This window comes from Kogia breviceps, chromosome 3 (assembly GCF_026419965.1).
Source record: "Kogia breviceps isolate mKogBre1 chromosome 3, mKogBre1 haplotype 1, whole genome shotgun sequence".
Taxonomy (NCBI): Eukaryota; Metazoa; Chordata; class Mammalia; order Artiodactyla; family Physeteridae; genus Kogia; species Kogia breviceps.
The window spans coordinates 64,929,112-64,946,342 of NC_081312.1; the positions used below are offsets into that span (position 1 = coordinate 64,929,112).

Below are 17,231 nucleotides of genomic sequence, written 5' to 3' on the forward strand. Positions count from 1 at the left end.
ATCTTTACCCACCCCCTCTGCCAGTTGTATTCTATTAACTTTGTCTTCAACTTTAGCAAACATTTTTGTATGATTTATGCGTAATTAAATAAAACCTGTTCATGTTGTGAGCTGGAGAAACAGAGGTCGAAGTAACAGCAGCCTCTCTTGCCAGCCGTTGCTGAATGCTTTGAGCAGCTCTGGCCCTAGCTCTCAGGCTGGAAAAGGCATCCTTGACCACGTTCATGGTTTTGGCCTCTGAGTTCTAGCATTTCTCTGAGAAGTCTCTAAACTAAGAAAGAAGGGACTCAAACGCTGGTGCGTGAAGCTAAACTTTGACCCCAGAACAGAAAAAGAGAAAGGGGAGAGTAATTCTGCAGAGGTAGGATCATCTGTACACTACAGAGTGAAGATAGAAAACAGGAGAAGAATTCTTTATTTCCCTACTGACTAAGAATGATTTGCAATTCTGTAGTCTGCAGAAAGAGAGCCCGGCCCTGGGCCTGGAGGACAGACAGCAGACCTGTGGGAATTCAGCCCTGGCAGCCCAGATGAAGTAGTATAAGATGGAAGTTTTATTTGCCTGGCACCAGAGGTTAACTAGCCATCTTGGGTCACAATGGGTCTCTTTTGGGAGCCCTGGAAACAGTTTTCTACACCTCCAAAAGTATAACAACGCCCACCAGGAAATCTTGGGTATTAATCTTATCAGGAAATCCTAGGAGTGATCTTCTCCAATTTGCCCAAGGGCTAGAGGCAATATTTATATCTTCTCCTACCAGCTTGAGTGAATGTCACCTAAAGACCTTTCCCTTTGTTTATATTCTAGGGAAATCGTTCCATCACAGAATAACTTACAAGACATTTCCAATACGCTTTTCAGTATTTTTTCAGATTAGCAGAGAGGTAGGGTGGAATGAAGATTGTGAAAGACAAGGCTGACTGGAATGAGATAGATTGTTTTAGTCAACAGTTTTAAGGTATTTCTTTTTTTTTAAGGTATTTCTTTATCAAAGCTTTTATCATTGTTAGAAAGAGAAAAGAGCTAACTGACTAGCAGCTAGAGCTGGGCCTTAGGAATAAATTTCTGTCTAGAAACTTGTTTATTTTTGTCCAGCCCTTTAGGCCCCTGTAGATGTAGTACTTAAGACCTTCCACTAAGGGGTTCAGCCCAGACCAGGCATGAACCCAGCCCAGTCCAGGCCTGGTAGTATTTCCAAAGCCACATCTCCACTAGAAGGTAAAGTCTTCTGCTTCATTTCTGATGTTCCTGGGGCCTATCCCACCCCAGACCCACTTCAGGGGTCTACCCACTGAAGCCTTTACCCTCAACTCCATTGGGAATGCCCAGACCAGATCATAATGATGATGTTAATACCTTCTAGTTTTGGAATGTCTCCTCTGAGTTATAACACTATGTTGTGTGTTATATAATTTGTTGTCATTTAATCTGTAGCAACTTTGTGAGGCAGTTATTATTATTAATCCAGTCTTACAGATGAGGTTTAGAGAAGTAAGTGATTTCCCCCAGGTTATACCATAAGTAGAAGTGCTGGGACCTGAAACCAGGCCTGCCTGATCCCCAAATCCATGCTTGTAAACACCATGATATATTGTTGGGTGTTTTGCTCTCTTAACTTTACTCCACTTCCCATTCGAGGCTGACCATTTGCTCTGAACCCAAGACCATTTGGTCAGAGCCCTACTTAACTCTTACCAACTCCTTTCCCAAGAAGAGGATACCATTATTGGTCAAATACTCTTTCATACTAGACTGACCTCCATAGAACCATAATTTGTCCACTAATTAATTAGAGAAATGATTACATTAACCCAGAAGCATCTGATGCCACATCTCACCCACCAGATTAAACCTCTTGGGTAACATCGTTGGCCCAGATCAGACCCAGCTTCTTTAGACATTGCCTTTTGAAGAGTTGGTCATCTTGAGGAAGCCAGAACCATGCCGGGTTGATTCCCAGAGCCATCCATTCCCAATGTACTCTCTCCCCGATGCTTTGCTGTAGCATTTCTCACTGTAAAGCTCACATGGATTATGGCAGAGTCTGAACTTTGATGATTCAGAAACTCAATTTATCAGCTCAAGTGAGGCAAGTCATTTTTGGAAAAACTGGTCAATTCTAACCATCTCAGAACAAAGTAATGTCAGCTTATTCATATACAGTTTTGTCTGTTTCCTTGTCATTTCTCTTTGTTCCAGGACACCCATCTCAGAATTAGAACTCAAAGGAAGAGCAGTCATCAGAAGGCTGCTTGACAAGCCCAGCATTAGAGCAAAGGAAATTGAATTGTCTTAAATGATATTTCATTCAGACCCATTTCTGACTTCCCCCTCTTTTTGGTGAACAGAACTGTCCTCCCTGCCAGTAAATCTGAAGATCTGGGTTCAAGTCCAGTCTCTGTTATTATTATCACTGTGGTCATCGACAAGGCATTTAACCTCTTCACGCTCCTGTTTTATGGTAAGTAAATGGGAGTAATATCTTCTATATGATTCACAATGTTTAAATCAAGGTTACGGAAAGAAATGCTCTGTATGTATTACTTTTTGTTATGTTGAGCTGTCAAGTTGATTTTTTAATTTGAAACCTTGTGAAACCAGTTCCTTGCAAGTCACCCATCTCATCATTCATCCCAAACTGCCACTTGTCTGGGAAAAGGTGTGGTTGCTTCACAAATTTTAATGTGCGCATGAATCTCCTGGGTGGACCTTGGACAAGTGTCCAAGTGATGTAGATGCTGCTGACCAAACTTCAAAGTAAAATTTTAGATGTTTTTGGCAGGTTTCTATGCAGGTACTCCAGAGACTGTGTATTTAAAGATCAGTATGACTTCTAAAAAGCCAAATCCTAAGGTTACTTTGTGCACTCATCATAGGTTGAATGTCCATGCTCTTTCTCTTTCCTTTGCTTTTCATGGATTTACTCTCTCTGAATTCTCCTCCTACATTTCTAAGTGTGCCTCCTCAGTCTCCCCCACAGAGTCCTCCTGATCTTTTCCTTTAATGTTCGTGTCTCCTCAGGTTCCATCCTTTCCCTTCTGATCATTTTGCTCTCCATGGTTGATCTCAAGAGTTGACTTCTATAAGATCTTTCCTTGTCATGCCTACGCAGACTTAATGGATCCTTCTCCCACACTCACATTACATCCCATTGTCAGATTTACTTTAGCACATGACAGTTTTTGTTTTTTTCTCTTTACAACATAATTGTGCAATTATTTTTCATGATCTAAACTTACTTTTTGAGAGCAGAATGCAGCTTCCATCTTTGGTACCTTTGTGCCTAGCACAAAGAGCACAGTGCTCAGATTCCATAAATGTTTGACTCGTAAACAAAGGCAGATCCAGACTTTGGGGAAGATGTCAGAATCAGCCATCTGAGCAGGCCAGATGGCAAATGTTAGCATTTGGACACCCTGTGGGAACACAAAGAGCACTTCAATTCTGTTGTGTATTCATATGTGTGTGTAAATTACCTTTCTGGATAGTTTCAAAATACCAGTTGCATCAGGGGAAGACACCTGAGCCATGTTTCCTCTGGAAATTATTTCTGGGCTCCTTTTTCAAACTTAAACAATAGGCTGTCAAAGCTGTCAAAAGGCGGAAGCATGTTTCTTATACGAAAAGTTATTTATCATGCTCTTCTATTGTAATAAACAAAGTGAGCACTTCCAGAGAAGGAAGGTTATAGTCTTGCCAAAATTGTGGTTTTCCAGAAAAGTTTCACCACACTTGGCCTTGAAGAGGGCTCAGAAAATCAGGTAAATGACTGCCCACAGGTGAGATGTCCTCAGCCCAAATCTCAGATGGACTGGGATTCAGTTCAATCCAACAAACAATCTTAGTAGACATTTTCTTTGTGTCAGGCTTGTACTAGGTTAGGGATAGAAAGATAACAAAGACGTGGCCCCTCCCCTCAGAGGGCTCATAGTCCACTTGAGGCGTTAGATATTTAGATAAATGAGGACAACTCAGTGTGATGAGTGTTTAATAAATATATATATATATGTATATAAAGTACTATGGATCAGAGAAGACAGAATAATTAGAAAAATAGAAGAAAAAATATTTTGGGAGGGTTCTCCATTCCTAAATGCATATCATCTCTTGAATCAGCCATCAGAAATCAAACTGCAAGGATTACCTCCCCCTATTCATGTACACCAGTCAGATGGTTAATGGTTTTAGTGCCTATGATGTGGCCACAACACACTCAAGAAGGTTTTGCTGTAGGGTCATATATATAAATAAGATTTAATAGAATGGAAAACGGTAGGGTCATTAGAGGTACAAGCAACACATGGTGGGAAATAGACGGCGCAGCAGAAAACCTGACTGGGAGACATGGAAGCCCTTACCAGGGCACACTGGTATTCAGGATGGTTCAGTCCCTGCCCCCGCATAGTGGCTATGGGCTCTGCACCTATGTTTGCATGTGATTCTGGATTTCCTAGGTCAGACCAAGTCTTAGGGGAGATGGCACAATGGCTAGGTCATTAAATTTTGGGGGGAATCTAGAAGTGAGAGCAGCAGAATGGTAGCTTTGTTTCTGGGAGGACATGAAGGAGGCTGCTGCCGCTGCATTTGGATTTTGACAGCAGATCAGTAAAGCAAAGGAGGGGGAGGGGCAGAGGATGGAGAGAGGAAGGAAGGGAGGGGGGAAGAGGGAAAGAAAAGGAGGAGGAAGAGGAGTAAAAGGGAAGAGAGGAGATGGGAAGGGAAAGGAAGGGTAGCAGAGATGACTGAAATGGACACACCCCCTACACACTGAAATGAGTAGGGGTGGGTGTATTGTTGAGGAGTCTTTGCTGGCAAGTTCCCCAATTCAACTTGAGCTTCTTAAACTGAAAACAAGCCTTTATTATGAGGAGCCAGGCTACAGGGATATCACAAAATCCAAGGGCGGAGATGCAGCTGCACCTCAGGGAGAGATTGGAACCAGAAACTGAAAAGGTGTCAGAACCAGGCCATTTCTCACCACATTTTGGCTTCGTCCTTTCTTGTTTGCAGACTGGTCTTCTCTGCTAATTGGTTTGTCTTGTAGGTGCAAGATGGCCACCCCCTAACTCCTTGGTTTATATCTTTCTTGATTTCCTAATTCTTACAAAGGTGCGGTGTGTGTTAGCAGCAGACCTGCCTGAGGCAGAGTTCAGATTGCTTTTGTTGCCTTCATTAGTTTGGAACTGTGGTTCCAGCAAGCTGGCATAGCCTTTCTCTTTTCACCTGTTCTGGAACTCAGTGACAACCAGTGGCTGAATTTTCATCAAGCCCATGGCTTCTACTTAGTCTGGCATCGGCAGATGACCTGTTAGCTGAGTCATCTGAGGATCTGTGCCGTACAAGGTCTGAGGACGGTGATGCCTGAGCTACAGGAGGAAGCGTGGAGGTGCCTCTCCAGGAGGGTGGGTGAGAGGGAAGCAAAGGCGAGCAGCTGGCAAGGGTAGCTCTGCATGTCTAGCACACTGTTGTTGATTCACACTGGGCCTTGAGGTGGAAAACTAACAGGCAAAGAAAGACACTGTCACAGTTAGCACAAGATGACCAAAAATACCTGGATGCTGGAAAGGGGCTCTTTGCTGTGGAAAGCCCTGCTTCTACCTCCCACCCTTTTCTCAAGGTGCTAACCAGGCAGAGGTGTTCTCACCCCTCTGGCCATTGCTTGTCCCCCTGCCTTCTAGTTCACAGAAGGGGCAGTTTAGACCCACATGTCTTGAGTAAATACCTTCTTTTCAGACAAAATTTGTCAATTTCCAGGAATAACTTCCCACCTTGTCAGCGGATCTCATCCCTGAGGCAAGGCTCTGGATTGAGAGCATGAAATGCCCCATTTGATGGAAACTGTGGGATGGGGAGAGATTGTTAAGAGGCATTCGGAACACATTTCTGTGGCATAAGCTGGTTTCAAGCCAGCATGGGAGGAAACCAGATCTGACTGTTGACAGATCTTGCCGGTGAGTGGTTTGTATGTGGGAAAACGTGCCTTTTCTTAAAAGTAACCTGATCTGAAGAGTATCACAGAGAGTTACTGATTCTAGAACATACAGAGAGACCTTTCCATTTTTAATGGAGCAAATAACCCCATACTCCATCCAGTACATAGGAGAGCTGTTCTCCTGTATGTCTTGCGGCCAGCCAGCTTTCCCACAGCACCTCCCCCTCAACCAATAAACTGAACAAAATCCCTGGAGAACCACAGGTCACAGATTTAGGTCTTGACTTGCAAATTTGAACCTGGCTGGGCTCCTATCTCAGATAATATATATGAGGAAATTTGGCCTAACTTCTGAACTGTTGCTTATGAAGGGGCAAGAATCATGGCAAGTTAACCATTTCTAGATACCCAGTAAGAGAGCTCAAAGGATTCTAGCTGTATCGGATGCTTGCTCCTATAATCTTGAATGACCATCCCATGCTTGGTTCACCCCATTACTTGGGGGAACACAACTGGGTTTCCCAAGTGAGACAGGACAGAACCCTCATGTGGAGGATTTGTTCCCTTATGTGGATCAGCAGGGGACAGGGGGTCTCCCTCCTCATTGCTCCTTTGGGACAGAGCCTGCAGCTTGTCTGCCAGTGTCATCGGAGTTGGATGCCAAGTCCTCTAGAACGTGCCCGCAGGGCCCTAGGCAGGAAGCCACCTGGTTCTTAGGCAGTCAGGATGCCTGTCCTTCAGTCTGAATCACTTCCTGCACATGGCCCAGATTTGTGCAGCCTCTTGAGAGAAGAAAACTTGTTTTGGCCTTTCAATACATGCTGTGTGACATATGACTCCTCCTACGCGGCTGCCACGCTGAGTAGAAAGAGAACCACAGTCGAGAGGTGGCTGGGAGAGCCTGGAGAGTTCCTTCTTCATCATGTTCGCTCACCAACTTGCAAAGGGTAAGAGTCTGCAACAGTTTCACAACTGGGACTGGAGTTTGGAAAGCCTTCTTCCTCCCTTCAGCATAAGCCTTTCTGTAGCAAGGGTTATAGGGTAAGTAGACTAACCCCAAGGGACAGAAGTCCAGGTTCTGCTGGGGAGGGGGCAGACCTCAGATCTACTTGGAGGAAGTTCACTGGCTTAGCACTGTATTCTACTTTGACTAGAGCCCAAACCCTGTGAAGTCTCATGGGCTACAAAGTCCAGTTAAATCAGAGCTGGGCACAGTCAGAGGCTATAACAACCATGCATAACTGTGAGAGTGAGGATTTTAGTGGGGAAGGAAAAAAAAAAAAAAAAAAAGCCAAGGAGAAGCCAAGGCCGATGATCAGAACTGCTAATTTTTACCAACCTAATCATTAATGAATACCATGTTTCTGAAAAGAATGTTGAGAGAATAATTGTATTTCAAGGGCTTGAAAACTGCTAAACTCTGAAGTTGTACAATTTGTGCAAATTAATATGATAGAAAGAGACAATTAGGGTTTATAATTAACAGATAAATACAAATGATCTGGTGAAGACAATCTGAGTTTCTGCTGTGTCTTATGAAGCAGTGTAATTGATTTTTATAAATGCTAATTTACAATGCATGCTCTGATACCCATTAACACGGAGAAAAGAACGTGGAGTAACTGGAAGTCAAGGAGGGGTGTGAGCCAAGGAACTAACAGACTGGATCTAGCCAAGGAGAAGAAATAGCATAAAACGCCAAATGCCGGGATGTGACTTTGAAAGGGGACAGACACCATCCAACAACAATCTTCTTCCCCTTGCCTGTCCGCCCCCTTTGGGGCCAAAAAAATCCCTCAGCAGTCTATACAAACGTAATGAAGTTTTCTTCCATTGTTTCTGCATCATTCAGGACTGGCTCACTGGGTTTTCCTGAAATTTGGAGGCTGTGGGTAGAATAGTCTGACTCAAAATATAGGCCATATTGTGTGAATAAAATGTACTTCATCAGGGGGAAGTTTCTCAGGCCGGGCAGCTAAACTATCCAGAGAGAGGCCTGCATCAATTCTGTTCAGGAGCAGCCAGCCATACTCAATCAGAGGCGGAGGACAGAAGACATCCGGGGTGATTCACATGTGAGCCACAAACCCAGTGTCACAAGGGTCCACACTCTGGACTGCAGGCAGTTTGGGACTGAGCTGCTTCTCCCACTAGCAACTCCCACAGACATGCTTCAGCATCGGCACCCACAGGGATTTCACTACTTGGTGGTAGCAAAGGAACCCCCCTGAGTCAGTCCAAGGAGACCAGACACGTAGAACAAAAATATTCCTTTCCTGATGGGGAAGGAATGAGGATGAAAAGAGCAGAGGGAGAAGAGGATATTGAGGAAAGAGAACCGAGAGAGCGATTGCTCTGTCTGTCCCCAGTAGACTCTATGCCTCCGAAGGACAGGGGCTGTGTACTTTGCATTCCTGGTGCCTGGAAAAATGTTCTGCCTATGATCAAAACTTGGAAAAGATTTGGTTTTGATAATGAAAATATAGGTCTGATCATTCATATTCTTTATACAAGAAATCATGAAAATATGACATTTTTATTTTGGCAGTCTGAGATCCTGGAGATTTTCCCCCTGAGTCTGATTAACACTCTGCTTTTGAGTTTTCAAGTTGAAATCAGCCAGAGGAAAAAAGAAACTGGATGAAGAGAGCATCAGAGGATGTCTGGAGAGCAGCATCATTGTTGTAAGGCTTAGACCTGGTGAAGTCAGGAATTGACTTTTCAGATGCTATTCCTCCTAGCCACGCTTCATTAAGCCGTTCCCAGTGAGTTAGGAGTCCCTCCAAGCCTTTCCAAATGTTACGTGCTGGTGAATGTGACGTCTTCCTTGATGCTCCTGAAATTCCTAGCCCTCAATACCAATTGTACTTTCAATAACTCATTTTTTGGTTCCTCTCTTTGTTACCTTTTGATAAATCATGTTTTGGGTTCTGAATTTTAAAATTCTTTAAATTTATTAAACAAGAGGAAAGACAAAACTTGGATTCTAGGAGCTAAAACAGGAAGTACTTTTATCACGCTAGTCTGCCTTCATGTAGGGTAGGAAATAAAAGCATGCCATAGCCCAAGACTGTCCAATAGAAATATCAGCATGATGTGAGCTACATCTGCAATTTAAAATTTTCTAGTAGCCACAATGAAAAGTAATAGGTGAAATTAATTTTAATGATATATTTTATTTAACCCAATACATTCAAAATATCATTTCAACATATAACCAATATAAAATTGTTACTGAGATAATGTGTATATATACATATATATATAAACTCATATTGTCTGCAAAATCTGATTATGATTTACACTTTTAACACTAGTTACATTTCAAGAATTCATGTCACATGTGGCTGATAGCTAATGTATTGTACAATGCAGAGAATGAAAGAGAGAGAGAGAGAGAGAAGGAGGAGGAGGAGGAGGGGAGAAAGTGCCTTAAATGTATCTTCCAAAGTTGTATTGATCCTTACTCCAATCATAAATCATATAAGGGTGATGATATAGATGAATGTAGCTATAATAATTATATATATGTATATATATAATTGTATATAATATAAAGTCTAAATGGTACAAAGATGATAAAGCTGAACAAGTATATCTCACCAATAAATAATTTCATTGGATCTTCTACTACAAATTAAAAAGAGATTTGCTGAGCAATTCCGAAGGAAACCATATGTTCATCCTGATCCATCAACCAAAGGTTGTATTCAGAATTTATAGCCCTGTGGCTGCACTAGAGGTCACAAGTATACTTTTCTATTTTCATCGTCTTTTGTGCCAGTTGGCTCAGCTAGATATGGTACAACAGAGCTCAAAACATGGCTCTAGTCCATAGAAGTGCCAGATACATATGGGGCAATATTCTTTTTCAAGCGATCTAGGCTGCTTTGTGGTTGATCCACAACATTTGTGCTACAGCAGCCACCAAGAGGTGGCCTGAATGTCTCAGGGTCTGGGCACTCCACCTGCCATACTTCAGGAGTAATTTAGAGCCACAGTGGAAGACTGTGCCTCTGTAGAAAAAAAACGAGAATTCTCTTATGAACAGATACGAAACAACTTTCAAGGTACATTAAGTGAAAAGAGCAAGTGTGGAACAGTGTATATGAAATGTTGGCAATTGTGTAATAAGGAAGAACTATGGATTGCTTGTATAGGAGCAGACTATTCTGGAAGGACAGAAAACAGGCACCGTTGACTGCCTTCAAAGAAGGGAAGAGAGAGACGGGAGGGGGAGGAATTTTCCCTTTCAATCTTGGTTCCTTTAGAATTTTGTGTCATGTGATCTATTACATTTAATCTATTACATATTATATTTAATATATGTATAATTCCTTTCAAATTTTGCACCATGTGATTATATATAAATTAGCAATACAAAAATTTTTAAAATAACACAATTTGCAACAAACCAAAACCATATTAAAAGGCATGTCCTGGTGAGGGTGAATATGTTCCTTCTTGGAGTTGAAAGTGGAGTATATAAGTAAATGATCAACTAGACCCAGGAGCGAAGAGGGAAGTTGCTAAGACTGAGGAGCAGTATCCCCTAAGTATTTTTTTAAAAATCAGGCCAACAGTTATAATTCAGCGATCACTTCCCAAGTGCCTAGTAGGTGCCAGCCAGGGCTGAGCTATACTGTCCCCACCTCCCAGAACTCTACTGGATAGATAAATCCACAGGGTGAGTGGTGCTACTTTTTATGATAAAGTTAAAAAACCAAAGGAGACGTACAGTAGGTAGCATTACAGTTCCCGAGTCGGAAGCAGCTCCAATCTTCAAGATTGGAGAAGACATTTTCAAGAGTGCCTTTCTTGGATAGAGATAAAAAAGAAGCATCTCCTGGGAAAATTGTGACAACAGAAAGATGTAATGTTGTCAACACAGCAGTATCAGCATTACATATCCAAACCTGGTGATAAAACAAGTGCTTTTGTGAAATAACTGGGTGTGGGTGTCACCTCACCGAGCGGTTCCTCCTTGTAAAGTATATGATACGTCCCCGATTTCAACTCTTGGGGAAAATACCGTTTCTCTGGAAATCCAATAGAATATATTCTTTCAGCAAAGTTGTACTGTGACTTCCATACACTGGACACTAAAAGCGGCAGAGATACACAGATAAGGCCAGCAAGGCCCTGCCCAGAAGGTCAGGTATTGGGTTGGCCAAAAAGTTCCTTTGGTTTTTAAGTAAAAATAAAAGACACATTTTTCATTTTCACCAAGAGCTTTGTTGAACAACGTATTCACTGTTTTGTCCACTACCTTCTGCCATTTTTCAGGCAACTTCTTAATTCCACCTTCCCAAAACTTTTTATCTTTTTGAGCAAAGAACTGTGTCAGGTGCCTTTTATAGTCTTCCAGGGAATTGAAATCTTTTTCCATTAAGAGAATTTTGTAAAGACTGAAATAAATGGAAGCCCAAAGTTACAATGTCTGGTGAATATGGCAGATGAATCAGAACTTCCCAGCCAAGCTGTAACAGTTTTTGCCTGGTCATCAAAGAAACATGCGGTCTTGCGTTATCCTTATGGAAGATTATGCATTTTCTGTTGACTAACTCCAGATGCCTTTCATCGAGCACTGCCTTCAGTTGGTGTAATTGGGAGCAGTACTTGTTGGAATTAATAGTTTGGTTTTCCAGAAGGAGCTCATAATAGAGGACTCCCTTCCATCCTACCATATATACATCACCTTCTTTGGATGAAGACCAGCTTTTGATGTGGTTGGTGGTGGTTCATTTCACTTGCCCCACGATCTCTTCCGTTCCTCATTACTGTACAGTATCCACTTTTCATTGCCCGTCACAATTTATTTTAAAAGTGGAACTTTTCGTTCTGTTTAAGTAGAGAATCATGTGCGGAAATACGGTCAGGAAGGTTTTTTTTGCTCAGCTTATGTGGAACCCAAACATCAAAGCAATTAACATAACCAAGCTGGTGAGAATGATTTTCAACGCCTGATTTGGATATTTTGAGTATGTTGGCTATCTCCCGTGTGGTTTAATGTTGGTTGTTCTCAGTGTCTTGATTTGATCACTATTAACTTCAACTGGTCTACCTGACCGTGGAACATCATCCAGTGAGAAATCTCCAGCACGAAACTTTGTAAACCGCTTTTGACAAGTTAAATCAGTCACAGCACCTTCTCCATACACTGCACAAATCTCTGCGTTTCTGTTGCATTTTTACCTTTCTTGGAATAATGAAGCATAATATGCCGAAAATGTTGCTTTTTTCTTCCATCTTCAATATTAAAATGACTACACAAAAATTCACCAATTTTGGTAAGTTTTTTTAAATGCACGCTGATATGACAGCTATCACAGTACAATCTAACAAAATTGTTTCGAATGAAGTTAAAGACAACTAAGTACTACTAGAGCCATCTTATGGGAAAACCAGATGAACCTTTTGGCCAACCCAACACCTGGGATGATAAACATGTAACTGATATTGTTCTAGAAAACAGTGGAAGTGCAGAAGAGAGGGAAGGAGGAAGTGTCAAGAAGTAGTGAGGAGCAGGGTGTTGAATAAGTAGAATTTTTTCTGGTAAAGGAGCAAGGAAAAGTTACTTTAGGCAGAGTCTTGTAGAAAAAAGACAGAGACATAAAATGCCAGACCTGTTTGAGGAAAGGGGACTCTAGCTCAGCCAGAGCATTGGATGCTGGAGGGCAGACAGAGGTGAGGCTGGAGGGTAGACGAGGGGTCTTGAGAGGGGTCATAGGTGCTGCTGAAGAGTTTGGACTTTGTCTCTAGGCAGCAGAGAGTTTGAGAAGATGTAAAGTCAGGAGGTGTGCGGAGGCCTGAGGTGGAGCAAGGGCACCAGACAGAGGCTCCTGCTGGCAGCTGGAAGGACATGAGGAGGGAGAAGATCCAATAGATTATAGAGCAGGAGTTTCTGGGTTTGATGGCCAGTGGACTGAATGAAGAGTTCCAAGGGAAGGATGAGCCATGTTTTGGCAGACTTTAGAATAATCCACAAATCGAGTTACAGTTTCTTTTGCTAACAGAGAATGAATTATACTTTCCCCCTCCCTTTTTTTTTGCTAACACAGAATGAATTAATACTGGCTACTGAAAATCTGTATTGCAAAAGAGCTCTACTTTACTTAATTTTAAAGTGTTTTGGAATCATTTAGTTTGACACTGTATTGGAAATCACTTGATCCATAACTTATTTTGTAACATATAATTTGCCTTGTTTAAATGTCCACCTGAATCCCAGCTTGAGGCTCTCACAGATATTAATGATTTCCTAAATATTACCACTAAAAGGTACATACAGAGAGGTGATGGGTTGGAACAACCATAGCTCAAGGCCAGGTGTTTCTAAGTCTGATTGGTCTGGGTCATTCCAGCTATTGAAGAAAGACACGTATTTGTCCAAAGCATCTTTTGTTCTTGGAAGTGATTTCACCATGTGATGGAAATTACCATGTCAGTAATTTTGGATAGGAACGTTCAAAAGCTGGGCATGCAAAGCTCTGGACTGAAAGCCTAAGAGGACTTTCTTCATGAGAAATAGGAGAGATTTAATTTGGCTCCCAGAAATCTCTGTGACTGAGACTAATGCTCTGACCCTGAAGCCTTATCAGTGTTAGCACTAGATTAAATCACACCTTAATGGGGTATATGCTGGAGGGAAGGGTCAGGGAAGGTTCACAGAGCTCATAAAGGCTCTCAACAATGAGGAGTTCTGCAGATCCTCTGGAAGCCTTTAATTTTTGCAATGAACTATTTTATATTTATGAGTTAGATAGTTTTAGGCAGCATGGACTTCTTTTCACTTAACTGCCTCCCCTCTAGGGGTCTGCACCAAGGTTCCACTCTCGACTAGCCCCACAGAGAATGACCCAATTGTGCCTTTAGTTTCCTCTAAATACAATCCATTGATTTTCTTTCTCTCACAGTAAGCAGGGTGCTCTTGGTTATTCCAAAGCAATTACATAGAGTATTTGGTTGGACTCTTCTTCAACCTTGAAGGATTCTATTTACTCTCCTCCATGATAGCCTTAAAGCTTTAGTCCCTTATATAGCCAAGGGTTGCTTTTCTGCACCAATAAGCAAAAGCATTACAATATTAATAACCCTCAGCCACGGTTTAGCTTCCTCACCTTCTTCCCATGCTTGGATAATTTCCTCCACATTTGAAATAATCGAGTGGCCTGAAATTCATTCAGGCTTTCCCACACTCCATGAAGTTTCCAAAATAAGCTGGTGGCAAGCATTGAATTAGCTCATTTTGTTTCTGCCAGTGCAGAGATGAAGACTTGAGGAGTCTAAGAACTAGTATATAATACAGCTGTTACTGAAACCTTCATGCCTTGGCAATAAATGGGAATGGGATTCAGAAGACTAACAATTCTACCTCTTACCACCCTCTCTGTGGCTTTGGACATGTTTCTTTGCCAATCTGGACCCACGTGTTCCCTTGGGTAAAAAGAGTGGGGTGCTACTGGTCTTTGAGGGTGATTTCTTTCAGCAGTAGAGTCCATTATAGTCCATGCTGGTGCTGAGGATAAAAGATGCGCAAGACACAGCCAAATGGGGAAGGAGGGAGACAGGCATAGAGACAAGTATTTCCCTCTGCCTGGGAAGGGCTCTGCTAGAGATGGCAAGAGTGCAATGGGGCATCAGCAGTGCGGTCTCTGGGACAACATAAACCGAGGACATGGGAGCTGCAGAGGCTTCTGCTTTCCCCGTGGTGTTTGTAGCAGGGGAGATTATTGATTTCTCCCCAGGCCCAGTCAATATTTATTTTCACACCCTGCAAAGCCTCTGAAAAAAAGGAAGCATTTCTTAGGATGTTTATGTTAGGCTTTTTGCTGAGAGCTACGGGTGGTTTTGAAGTCACTTGGCACTTCTGTCAAGTTGAGCAGATAAAGAATCTCACACACAGGGCTTCCCTGGTGGTGCAGTGGTTGAAAATCCACCTGCTGATGCAGGGGACATGGGTTCGTGCCCCGGTCCGGGAAGATCCCACATGCCGCGGAGTGGCTAGGCACGTGAGCCATGGCCGCTGAGCCTGCGCGTCCAGAGCCTGTGCTCCGCAACACACACAAATAGGAAAAGGCTGCAGTGAGTTCCAGGTGGATAGGAAAGCTGATATTAGGTGGCCTGAAATGGCCTCCAGCTATGGACAGGCAGGAAAGCCCAGAAGGGTATTCACAGGCTGAAGGTGAAAAGAGTTTCTGGTCCCTTACATAGAGTAATGAAGAAGGTTCCAGATCCGTGATCCTGGGATAACACCTCCATCACATTTGCATGTCTCCTTGGAAATCTGTGTTTCTGCTGGGAAAAACACCACACAGGCAACAGGGCTCTGTTCCCTGCATCTACTCGCACCTCAACTTAATATTGGTTTATTCAGACTTCATATTGATGCAGAAGAGTGATGGCAATTTACATAAATGCATATATAATAAAATAAAGCTTAAAGTAAGGGGTACTGCTGAAGTGTGTATAAATGTTGACCTTTCCAAAGTGTTCATGCCTTTTGACTTAGCAATAATGTTCTGAGAACTTTATCCCAAGGATAATACTTGAAGTCTGCTCAAAGTTTTATCTTTGTTTTTCATGTACTTGTAACTTCTTTTCTCTGCTTTTTAAATTGTGAAGTATCTTAATGAATAGAAGAGTGTAAAATGTATATGTACTGTTAAAAGAAAAATAATGAAGCAAACACTTGTGCATCCATCACTCATGTTAAGATAAAGAGCACTGACAGTGTTTTAGAAGTGCCCTTTGGGTCCTTCTACAGCTGTATCCCCACCCCGCTTCTCCACCAAATCTCTTATACATTAATAATATTCATATTATTAATAATATTATAATTATAATGTAATAATATTAAAACTATCATTTTGTGATGATTATTCCATTGCTTTTCTTTATCATTTTACCGTTTATAAGTAAATCCCTAAATAATATATACATTTATTTTGCCTTTTTTGAATTCTGTAATTGATTTCTTATTCTAAATATTATGGTATTGAGATTTTAAAATATTGATACATATAACTGAATTTTATTCATTTTCTCTGTTCTGTAGTATTCCCATATTTGAATATACCATGATTTATTTATCCAGTCTACTATTGATATTTGGGTTATTTTCATTTTTTGCTGTTATAAGCAATGCAGCTATGAGTATTATTGTATGTGTATAAGAGATTCCCTAGGTTATATACTTAGGAGTGAAATTAATGGGTTGTAGAGCACATGGTCAACTTTACTAGTTGGGAAGAGACAAGTGTGATTGTCTGATAAATATGCTTGGGGATCAGGTTGCCCAGCCTCGAGGGAGCTAGAATCAGAAGCTCCCCCTTAACCCAGAAGGAGGGGCTGTGCTTTCACCCAGTTTCCCATAAGGTCATGGGAAACGTGGCAGTGATATTGCCAGATAACTCACTGAATAGCTGGCCTCTAAAATTCAGATTGCTTGTGGCACAGTGGTTAAGAATCTGCCTGCCAGTGCAGGGGACACGGGTTTGAGCCCTGGTCCGGGAAGATCCCACATGCAACAGCACACCTAAACCCATGAGCCACAATGACTGAGTCTGTGCTCTAGAGCCTGCGAGCCACAACTACTGAGCCTGCGTGCTGCGACTACTGAAGCCCGCGCGCCTAGAGCCCATGCTCTGCAACTAGAGAAGCCACCGCAGTGAGAAGCCCGCGCACCACAACAAAGAGTAGCCCCCGCTCAACACAACCAGAGAAGACCCGCGTGCAGCAACGAAGACCCAATGCAGCCAAAAACTAAATTAAAAAAAAGAAATTCAGATTTCTTGACTCACAGATATAGAGAACAAACTAGTGGTTACCAGTGGGGAGAGGGGAAGGGGCAATTTAGGGATAGGGGAGTGGGAGATACAAACTATTGGGTGTAACATTTGTCAAGGATGTATTATACAACACGGAACATAGACTATTTCATAATAATTGTAAATGAAAAGTAACCTTTAAAATTGTGTACACAATTTAAAGAAAAAAAAATTCAGATTACTTGACACTGACCAAACCCCACACCCACCCCTGGTTCCACCCATTAGCAAGGCCATTCTCATGGGGTCCTGCCTCTGGAGTAGAGCTTCCTTTTGCATCTAGTGGTACCCTGGCCCTTCATACTTCTTTGTGGGAGACTGAGCTAGCAGTGAACCAAGCATGCTTTGCTGACTGTCTGCTTTAAATTTCCCCAACAAAGCCAGTTGTGTGCCTATGTATAAGAATCTTGTGGTGTTTGACGTCACCACCTTTCCATACTAGATTATGTTAAATCATTTTCCAAAGTGA

General features: G+C 42.1%; 1 long non-coding RNA gene across 1 annotated transcript in view; it reads left to right on the forward strand.

Annotated features, from left to right (window-relative positions):
* The first annotated feature begins 2,418 nt into the window (after positions 1-2,418).
* Positions 2,419-17,231, forward strand: part of LOC136793797 (uncharacterized) — a 182,175-nt gene continuing 167,362 nt past the window's right edge. The window contains exon 1 of the long non-coding RNA XR_010839579.1: positions 2,419-2,462. This is a non-coding gene — a long non-coding RNA (uncharacterized lncRNA). The remainder of the gene's footprint in view (positions 2,463-17,231) is intronic.